We start from the raw sequence: 10,688 nt of genomic DNA, 5'->3' as shown, positions 1-10,688 counted from the left end.
AGTATGTTACTGCTGAGAAATGGGAAATTGATAATTAGGAACTTGAAATTGTTCAGTTTGTCATAGATTTTAGTGTAAAGTCGTCATAACACAGAAGACAAATCATCTCGACAATCTTCAAATCTTTCTGAAACAAATTTGTTTTATACTACCAACCAAAGTATTCAATTTATACAGTGACATACAGCTTTTCATATTAGTCAGAATGTTGCACTGATCTCAATCGAAGAATATTCCTTTTCTGCCTGTATGTGTATCATATCTATTTCTGTTGAATATGTTTAATAAAAAAATGTTCTGCTATAAGCTATCTGACAAACGCTTGATGAAGTTCGTGCTAATTTACACTATTTAATTGTTGCAAATACTTATGTATTATTCAGCGATTAAGTGTTTCACCAAAGTATTGATGAATTATTTGGTATTACAATCAATACAATATTAATTTCAATATAATAACAATTGATTAATCCGTCGTATTTAATATTTTATAGTGTTTGAAAAGTGATATAGACATATCTGCCTGGAGTTTTAATTAATTTTTAAAATTTTTAGATATAAAATCATCGATTTCATCCATTTTCATTCGACTTTGGATATAGGATATTTCAACATGGAATCGATATCAAATGTGCGTCACTTGAAACATGATGCAAGCTGTCATATATAGAACTTTAAGCTGAATTCAACATTTGCTTAAAACGCTTATTTCAAGAAATTACTTCCAGAAAGTATCCATTATGTATGGGAATGAAACCTGACACATACTACGTAATTATATACTTCATGAAGTTCAACAGCATTAGTCTTTTCTTTTTTTTGTTAGAAAATATGCTTGTACAATTAAATCTATGCGGTGTTGGTATTGGTATCAACGGAAATTAACTCATAGTATTCCCCTAAACAACATATTCTGCTCTGTTAAGGATGTCCTGTCTGGTCTATTGTAGACGAAACGCGCATATCATGTACAAAACTATGAGCCCTTATCTTTGATGAGTAAGTTTTCAATGAACAAATCAGTTTAATGAGTTTGTTAATTATAAATATGATAGGTTAATCGACACATATAATTGGTACTAGGATGCACATAGGTTACTTAATGTATTAGAGAGAGGGAAAAGATTAAAAATCAAAATCACAAGTCGAAAATAGACTGACAATATTAAGGCTAAACAAGAAAATGACAAACAGACAAACCACATTACACAAAACACATTGCAGAAAACTCTAAACTGAGCAATACGAACCCCACCATAAACTAAATAAAAATAGTTCAATAAGAGGACACTTCAAAGCACCCAAGAATACTCTTTGGTATCGTTTGCCTCTCTTATGCATTAGGTAACACAATTAAAAATCTGCTATTCACGATTGCAAATATCATTCGATTGCGGTGGAAATTGGAATGACAGAAAAACATATGGTGTACACGATAGAACAACATACATACACAATATATTTAAACAATTGTTTTAAATGAACATCGATAACACATATCCTTTTGTATTTACTGTAATGTAGTCGGTTATAAGGTCAGGTACCGTTTTCATTTTTTCTTTAGTCTTGACTGACAGTAAGGAAAGTTTGCCTTCAAATATCCTCTTTTGAACTATTTGTATTCAACAATATTTTGAGCGCTGCAGCATATATATATATATATATATATCTTAGATGGTTTATCCTAGAGATTATGTTTTTCCATCAGGTGTTCTTAAGGTGTTAATGTTAAATCGTTTGAATGTAACAGACGTCTTCAGGACTATTGACCTTTGAAAAATATCTGTGTTACAGATTCCCACAGATATCTGTTTCAGTCATCGGTAGTTAACATGATTTTCCAGACAACACAAATCAATTGTAGATCTATCTAAAAACTACTATATTCGTCTAAATCTATATAAGCATTCTCAAGATGTAATATCACTTCTCTATACTGTATTCTTATAGTAAGGTAACTGAATATTGAAACCATAATAATGGTTATTTGCATAAAGCTCGAAAGCAATCATGTATGTCATTATCTACTGGACAGCCATTTGATTTTCTTGGGATAAGTGAATATTTTGAAAATAAAGCAGTGACAAGTTTAGAAAATAACTAAAGGTACTTGAATAAGAAAATATGTAAATGAATATTCTGCAACATAAAATGCAGGAATCAAACGTGTACATAGTGCAAATTATTTTTCGCCATTGGAAAAAATAAACATGCGTATATACGTAGCAACAGATGAAAATGTATAGTCAATCTGCAATACAAAAAAACATTCCTTCTTTCCCACAAATAACATAAAAATAAATGATCGTTCCCTTATGATCCATCACCAAATACAACTTATTCAAAGAATCGTGTTCCTCATGAATAACTGTGTAGGAGCTGCTTGCTCATTTGGAAGGATTCTTGTTTCTTGTTTTTCAAATTTCTTTGTTTCACGATTGTTCTTTGTTTGTTTATCTTCTTTTTTCTCGTCAAATTTTTAACTGGCCGATTACTGCTTTTGATTTTTCCTGTTAGACTGTTTGTGTAAACTAATTCCCAGCTTCTCAAACTCAAAATGTGTGTTTCTTGCTACTAATACAATTCAGTCAAATATTTATTTTTATTTAGAAAAAATGTTTCAGATAAACAAAAGTTAGTATTTAGTTGCTGCTCTGATATTTCTGTTTAATATTTACCTTTTGTTAAATAGGAAGGAACAAATAAAAGTACGCAAAACACAACATAGAAAATAGTGACTGAGCAACAAGAAAACTACCAAAAACTTAATAAAAATAAATTAAAAAGAGGACACTCCAAGGCACCCAATAATCTTCCTTTGGTATATTTTTATGAATTTCCTGTTTACAAAACTTTCAATTTTTCGGAAAACTAAGGATTTTCTTATTCCAGGCATAGATTATCTTAGCCGTATTTGGCACAACTTTTTGGAATTTTGAATCCTCAATGCTCTTCAACTTTGTACTTGTTTGGCTTTATAAATATTTTGATATGAGCGTCACTGATGAGTCTTTTGTAGACGAAACGCGTGTCTGGCGTACTAAATTATAATCCTGGTACCTTTGATAACTATTTACACCACTGGGTCGATGCCACTGCTGGTGGACATTTCGTCCCCGAGGCCAGGGTATCACCAGCCCAGTAGTCAACACTTCGGTGTTGACATAAATATCAATGATGTGGTCATTTTTATGAATTTCCTGTTTACAAAACATTGAACTTTTGGAAAAACTAAGGATTTTCTTAGTCCAGGCATAGATTATCTTAGCCGTAATTGGCACAACTTTTTGGAATTTGGAATCCTCAATGCTCTTCAACTTTGTACTTGTTTGGCTTTATAAATATTTTGATTTGAGCGTCACTGATGAGTCTTTTGTAGAAGAAACGCGCGTCTGGCGTACTAAAATATTATTCTTGTACCTTGATAACTATTGCCTCTATAATGCATAAGGTAACGCAATTAAGAAATTGGCTTTTCACGATTGCAAAATGCATTGTATTGCGGTGGCAACCGGAATGACAGACACACATATGCTGTTCACGATCGAACACCATAATTACACGATAGATTAAGACAATTGTGTTAAACACAATTCTATTTCTGACTGGAATTTACTATCTGAAGCATTAAGTATGACTGACACCCTGGAATCCTGCAAAAGTGGCATATCGTCGCTGGGCTTCCAAAATGTCGCATATGACTTTTTGGGCTAAAAATACTTTTGAGCACCAATGGTCTGGGCGGGAGGAAATCTTTGGTATTACAAAGTAGCAAGCAGTTAGACCAATCAAAACGTTTAAAATAAGACATATTACAAAATTGCCAATGTCAGTTGTTTGTAAGTTTTACTTCCAAAATGTTGTATGAAACTTGAAAATCGTTGTATAATGGCTTTTGGAATAAAATAATCATACATTTCTTAATTTCTTTGAAAATAATTTAAATTCTTAGATAATCCAGAAATGTCAAAGTTTTTATTTCACTGCTATTTACAAAAATCTTTAAGTTCGCATACGACATTTTGGAAGCAAACATTTTGTCAAAATTTTCAAAGCCTGTTTGTGGGATATTTTTTTCTTGAAAAAAGACATATTACAAAGCCTGTTTGTGGGCTTAACTTGGAAGCCCAGCGACGATATCCATTCCAAGAATCCACAACAACTAAAACAAGAACTATCTTTAAAAAAGATATCCGACGTATTTAAATTTGAGTCTATGTTTAAAACTATCATTTCGATAACCTTCAGAAGCACAATGACTTAAATCTGCATCTGAATGTAACTACAAGAAATTCTTTACCATAAGTCTGGTTATATTAAGGGAATAATATATAAGAATATTGTGATGATACCTAAAAAATTTATTTGTCAAAAAATCCAGTGCAAATAACAAGAAACAAATATACATTTACTAATGTTTACATTAAACTAACGTTTTCTCTATTTGTGTTCGGTATTCTCGGTCCTCGTATCTTTCTGTTTACATTCACCAAAACCCCGCGGAAATATCACATGCGTAAGTGCGTTCTAAAAGTCATGTACGTTCGTACAACAATGTTTACATTAAAAATTATATAATTGTCCCGAATAAACAGCTGTCGTGGTTGTAAAGAGCTATTGGAGAAACAATTCCAATTTCCTGTTGTATATATGTTATTATAGACTTTTTTCTTTATTTATATGAATTTTAATCTGTACATAGCACACAAGTTCCAGGAAGTTTTGAACTCCGACCTAGGAGTATACTCCCGTATTCGGAAGAAAAAAATGAGCTAACAATATATATGAATATAACTTTATTGTAGAAAATTCTATTATATCATTTTCAATATTAGAAAAAAAATTCTATAATCCATAAATATTCTTATAGTTTAAATACAATTTGGTCAGGCCAAACAGAACTTACTGGTTAGACGTTTTAAGAAACCACGTTAAGATCTTAATTGATCGGATATATCTAAAATAAAATATAAAATTCAAAGCAGAAAAAAAATCAAAACAACAAAAGTACATGATACGACCAATAAAAGGCGTATATGTGATAGTATTGATCATCATTGCGTATTTCCTGGACAAACTATATACAACCTTGTTTGTGTAATCGACTTTCTATCTGAAATTGTTTGGTGATTAGGCTAACAGTTGAGTAAATAAATAACGGAAAAGAAAATTAAGGTAATGTGGTTAAAGGTGAAAAGCAAACATTAGAAAATAACATGGTCGAGGAAGCTAATATTGATTCAAATTAGAATAGTTTCAAGATCTGAGCAACAAATGAAGTTAACTGTGTATAAAAATGTGTTTAATTTGTGTCAACATTGCTTGCTGGTTTTCAAATCAAATCTTACTTCCTCGTAAAGACAGATGTTATACTTTAAAATAAAAAAAGGATACCCTGGTTTGAATTGATTCATAACATGGAAATACACTAATTTTATAGCAATGTAAGATCGATAAAATGATCTTACCAATGGGCAAATTGTATAAATTGTGTGAGAATTATACATTGACACTAAAAGCGGAAAGTATACCATACGAAAACTTAACCGGGATAATTTTAGAAAACGTTACCGAAATGTACGAGAATACAACCTCAATAGAAAAAGAGGGAGACTTAGGAGCTGTGTCTTATATAATAGTTGTTTTACTTTTCTATTCAACAGGAATAATAGTTATGATAATAAAGTATTCCAAAACAAGTTCAAAAGAGGTGGAAGAAGAATTGGCCTTGGATATTTTCTTTAAAGGGATGCCTATGGGCAAAAGTACTAAGGAGCACAATGTTAATAATGTTGCCATACGTGCTTTCAATGCTCTGACTGTGGTGGATTATAATCACAAAAATGGGATACTACCTCGGACGATTCTAGAAACTGACGTTTGAGATGAAAGTAGATGTTTTAGTTGACATTATTAAGTATTTTTTTTTAATTTACTCAAAAGTAAGTACTGCAATTGTTATACTGGTATCACGTTTATTATTGTATGTGTGCAGCGCCAAGTCCTATTGTATTAATGTTTTGTCATGATTGCAAAGTAAACATTTTCACTTTTTACATCTAGTGTAATTTCTTTCAGATGTATAAAACATGTTATTTATATATAATATTAGTCTTATCCTTCATCAGTTAGCATTAGTTTTAGCATTAGTTTATCATTTGGAAATCGAAGGAATACCATCATACTTTTATTTAATTTCAGTGTTGCTTACCATATCGAGCATTTGTAAGGTTACGTATTATATGGCTAAATACTGATTTGTCTTTAAATACACTACAGGTGTTGCAAGTCATGCATTAGTTGTCAGTTTTGCATTTTAATATGTCTTGGTATCCTACCGTAGTCTAAAATCGGTTATCTTGTTAGTTCGTTTAGTATTTGTGTTTGAACTTAACACACGGGGTAACTACGCATTGACGTCACTACGCTACTTCCAGCGTAGAAAATGTGTGTAGAATACGTTTTTCCTACTCTTTTGAATAAAAAAAAAATGTCTAAAGCTAAGTTTTTATTGTTATTCTCTAGTATTACTCAAAAATACCAATTTTCTAATCACCATTTCAATCCCGACTTCCAAATGTCTAAAAACATTCTAGAACTTCGCAAAATCCCACTTCCGGCCTCCATTGCTTTGTGAATTTCAAAATGACATGCTCCTTACGTCTTCCGCGATTTTCCCGCGAAAAAAAGTCCAACCAAAATGAAAGGAAAACTACACGAAAAAACGATGTCCATGCCATAATTTTGTGCAAAAAAATAAAGTAGGTTAATAAGAAATAATTTTACATTTATTTTTCATAGAAAAAAAAATTGATTCATTATAAAAAGATCGATATTCTGACCATCATGACTGTAGGTAAATATTCATACAAAATTCCATTGATGTCGAAAGGGATGGCAAAAAGGAGGTTTCCTGTTGAATAAAACCCCAAATTATTGCAAACTATTTTAAAGCAATATCCCGCAAACAAATAATGTAATTGCCGTAGACTGAAAAATCGCCTAATTGACAATAGAGCAATTTGATTGGGTAGAACGATTTTACATCACGCGATTTTGACGCCATTGGAATTTGAATGTAAACAAAACAAGGTCAATAGGTTCAGTATGGGACAGCATCGTACATTGAGTTACTAAGAAACAATTATGAGTTACCAAGCTTGATAATGCATGGTAATTAAAAGCTAAGTCTATACAGAAAAAATAAGAAAAAAATGTCCTTAGGTGAACGACTTATCAACATAGCTGGATAAATTTGGATATTTCTTCTATAAAACACAATGTACTTTCTGACATAGCCCTTTTAATAATACGGCATATATATTGGAAACTCGTCATTAGAGTATGATAAACATAAATTGAAATAAGGCAGAAGATTCCCGATCGGCAATCCTCGGGTGAATCCGCTACTCTCCGTCAAAGGTACGGAATTGGGCGAGTTGTGACGAATGGGAAGCTACCAAAAGGAGATTTGACAATCATAAGTGGGAGGGAAACGCCATTGCAAAAATCGAAAGACGACGAAAATACAAACAAGTTCACAAAACAGTAACATAAAAACTAAAAACAGAGCAACAACAAACCATTCAAAAGTTTGGTGATTTCCTGTGGGGTTTTTTTTTAAGTAGGCAGAACTATCTTCACTAGTGGCATCCACCATATTGCGCGTTTTAAGTACACATTGAGTGATAAGTCTCATTCAGTAGTGTCACAATCTAGGAAAGAGGATATCACTGTGATGGTTACGACAATTGGAACACATCCGTGGCAAATTGTGGCAGATAGATAACGTTCAACCAACGCCAGATAGCTTCATTGAAACAAGAGATAACTTGTTTATTTTATTGCTTGAAATCTGTGGTTTAATAGCCTAGCTTCCTTATAAGATGTCCGAATTGGTTTTTGAAATAATTTTGGTTTTTGAAACAAACTCGAATAAGTAAATGAAAATGAATCACTGTGGGAAGTATCCATCCAAAATTGTCACATACATAGCTTTTTTATATAATGCAAGAGAAAAGGAGATATAGAAATGGAGCTTTAATGGATTCCAGCTACACATTGAATAGATGTAAAACTCAAGTCTTAATTCTCCAAAAAGCAAATGCTGTAACGTTTTTGCAGTACGTAACGAATCTGCAGAAACCGAACTAAAAACACTTTACTTATAATCCATAACAATCGATTATTATCATTCGGAAACCAAATATTACACAGACCGACGCATTCAAGAATGCAGATGCAAAAAGTATAATCACAAAAAATACCGAAAAATGCCTTATCAAATAGCAAAATCAAAAGCTCATCATTCAAAACGGAAAGTTCCTATTCAAATGGCAAAATCAAAAGATCAAAATTCAAATCGGTAATATCCAGAATCAAATGGGAAAATCAAAAGCTCAAACTTGCAAACGGAAAGTCCCTCATCAAAAGGCAAATGGACATGGTGACCACTGTTATCTTATGAAAGGGAGTGTTCAAATTTATATACAAAAGTTGGTTTTGTTCTACCATGAGCTGATGGTTTTTTTTAACTCAGTCAGCGTCAGCTTATATCACTAGTTGAAATATTTGTCCCAAAATAAAAAAAAAATCGGATCTTGTTGAAAATATATAATTGAAAATCAAAGAACACATCAACACATCAACAATTAAAATTCTATCATGAAACTAATACATAATATATCAAATAAACGGATACATAAGTTCATTGATCTTTATTTCTGGATTTCCTGGACAAACTATATACAACCTTGTTTGTGTAATCGACTTTCTATCTGAAATTGTTTGGTGATCAGGCTAACAGCTAAGTAAATATATAACGGAAAAATAATTAAGGTACTGATGATAAAGGTGGAAAGCAAACACTTAATAAATAACATGGTTGAGGAAGCTTGTATTGATCAAAATTACACTAGTTTTAAAAACTAAGCAACAAATGATTTTAGTTGTTTGGAAAATTATGTTTAATTTGTGTCAACCTTGCTTGCTGGTTATATAATCCAATTTCATTGGCTTGAAAAGACAGATGGTGTGCATCACATTGAAATTATTTAGTTTAGGCTGACTCCAAGAATGGAATGTAATAATTATTTTTGGAATGGAAAGTAAATAAAATGTTTTTACCGATGAAGATTTTTTATAAATTGTGTGAGAATTATACTTTAAACCTAAAAGCGGAAAGTTTAACATACGAAAACGTTACTGGGATAGTTTTTAAAAACGTAACCGAAATGTACGAAAATACAACTTCTACAGAAAAAGAGGGAGATTTAGGAGCTGTTTCATATATAATAGTTGTTTTACTGTTTTATTCAACAGGAATAATAGTTATGATATTGAAGTATTCTAAAACAAGTTCGAAAGAGGTGGAAGAAGAAATGGCTTTAGATATTTTCTTTAAAGGAATGCCTATGGGCAAAAGTGCCGAGGAACACAACGTTAATAATGTTGCCATACGTGCTTTCAATGCTTTGACTGTGGTGGATTACAATCATAAAAATGGGATACTGCCTCGGACTGTACTAGAAACTGATGTTTGAGATAATATTGGTATTTTTACTTAGATATATTTTTTTTGTATTTGACTTAAAAATCAGAAATGCAATTGTTATTTCACTTTTATCCTTATTCATATTTTTGCAACGCCTTATTCTATTGTAGTTTTAATAAATGTTCTGTCATGAAAGCAAAGTAAATATTTTTCACATTTTACATCTAGCTTGATTACTTTCAAATCGATAAATTATGATATATTCTGTTTTTGTTTTATTTAATCGCTTAAGGACTAGTTTTAATACTTACCTATGCGTGGATTTATTGACGTTATTTTCACTTTGTTTTCTTTTTTCAATAATGCAAAACTACACAACTTATGAGTTTTCTCAATTTAAAGACCGATTAGAAGTCACATATGTAAAATCAATGCTAAGAAGAAAAGTTAGGAGCTTACAAATTCATTTCATTGCTCTCCATCGGTTTTTCAAACCCATAGTCTCCCCCTTTTGAAAGTTAAATGACTGACGATCTTTGCAGAATATGTTTTATTTACAATTTGGAATAATACTAAAAAAGGCATACAATCTACAAGGAGGGTACATTTTGCCTGTTTCTCGGATCTTAAGTATTTGTTTTTGTTACTTTCTTAGTTTCGGGAACGAAACGCGATGAATGCTTGAAATTGAATATTTTAACATGGGAAAAACACTGGACTAAGAAAAATGCGATGGTGTTGTTTTGGAAAAATACCGGAAAGTCTACTGAGACTCTTCTTTATCACACATCGCTTAGCAGAAATGAAGCATGAAAGAAATGGTGATGTATCTTTCTTTCTTGGTTCCGTTTGAAATCTAGAAGACGCAAGACTTTAAACTAAATTGAAACGTAATTCAGCTCTAAGAGTTAATATTATATCAACCAATTTTATTTTTTTTTTCAATGATGAAAAAAATTGAATGCATTAGGTTATCATTGTCAGGTCAAATCGGATTTTCGAATTTGTATTTTTTTGCTTATACGATAAGCAAACACCATTTAGGAGTAAAAACAAAAGTTACCTGATTCTAAATCAGCTTAAAATTTCAGAAAGTGCGAATTGACATCGCGGGTCTATTATTTTTACCAAGGGAGCTACAACGTGAAAGTTCTAAGTCAGCGTGTGGGTGTAAAAGCACTTCTTTTATCATATA

The 10,688-nt window shown here is 31.6% G+C and overlaps 1 long non-coding RNA gene across 1 annotated transcript; it reads left to right on the top strand.

The window, feature by feature from the left end:
• The first annotated feature begins 5,105 nt into the window (after positions 1–5,105).
• On the top strand, positions 5,106–6,106 carry LOC143042928 (uncharacterized). Its single transcript, XR_012968159.1, has 2 exons — positions 5,106–5,175; positions 5,664–6,106. It is a non-coding gene; the product is annotated as an uncharacterized LOC143042928 (long non-coding RNA).
• The last annotated feature ends 4,582 nt before the right edge of the window (positions 6,107–10,688 follow it).

This window comes from Mytilus galloprovincialis, chromosome 1, assembly GCF_965363235.1.
Source record: "Mytilus galloprovincialis chromosome 1, xbMytGall1.hap1.1, whole genome shotgun sequence".
NCBI lineage: Eukaryota > Metazoa > Mollusca > Bivalvia > Mytilida > Mytilidae > Mytilus > Mytilus galloprovincialis.
Note: the sequence above shows the minus strand (reverse complement) of the source record. Positions and strands in the feature narration are given on the sequence as shown.